We start from the raw sequence: 768 nt of genomic DNA, 5'->3' as shown, positions 1-768 counted from the left end.
CGCGTGGCGGGCCTCCCGTTGGGCCCATCAGTGCCAAACGGGAGGCACGTGACGGGCCAAACGGGAGGCCCGTCACGTGCCGAACGTTGGGTCCGCGAAGGGCCCACTGAACCAAATGAAATGGACTTTTCGTGGGCTGTTTCGCGGGCTTAGGCCGGGCCGAATAAGAGCTTGGGCCAGGCCGAATAAGGGCTGTGCCGTGGGCCTCCACATGCTTGGGCCGTGCTTGGGCCGCGGGCTGAGAAGTTGAGGCCCAGCCCTAGTCCATTACACGTGCCGTGCCGGCCCAGCCCGTAACAGTAACGAACCGGGCCGTGCCGAATCATGCACTATTACGGGTTGGGCCGGGCCGTCCATGGATGGCCCGGCCCAATTGACACCTCTATACAAACAACATCAAACTCAAATGTTTACAAGTATATTTTCATGACTAAACCAACAAAACAAAAAAGGCCTCATGATCAAAACATGTGTTCCATTCAAATTTCATCAAACTCCACTTCCAAATTTCAATCTTTCATCAAACTACATGGAAAAAAAAAACCTTGAATTAGGCATTAGCAAGAATAATGGATCTAGCAAGAATGTGTAAAGGTGAATTAAATCAAAAGTTTCATTATTAACTTAGGAGAAAATTGCATTCAACCTTGTAAACTAGTAGAACTTTATCGCTTTCGGCATGTTCAAAGTCTAATTACTGCACATTAAAATAGTTACTCTCATCCCTATAGTGACCAAAGCACCAATACAAAGCCTTAATTTCCACCA

The sequence above is a fragment of the Morus notabilis genome, unplaced genomic scaffold (genome assembly GCF_000414095.1).
Source record: "Morus notabilis unplaced genomic scaffold, ASM41409v2 Scaffold751, whole genome shotgun sequence".
In the NCBI taxonomy this organism is placed as follows: Eukaryota; Viridiplantae; Streptophyta; class Magnoliopsida; order Rosales; family Moraceae; genus Morus; species Morus notabilis.
This window is presented reverse-complemented; position numbering follows the sequence as displayed.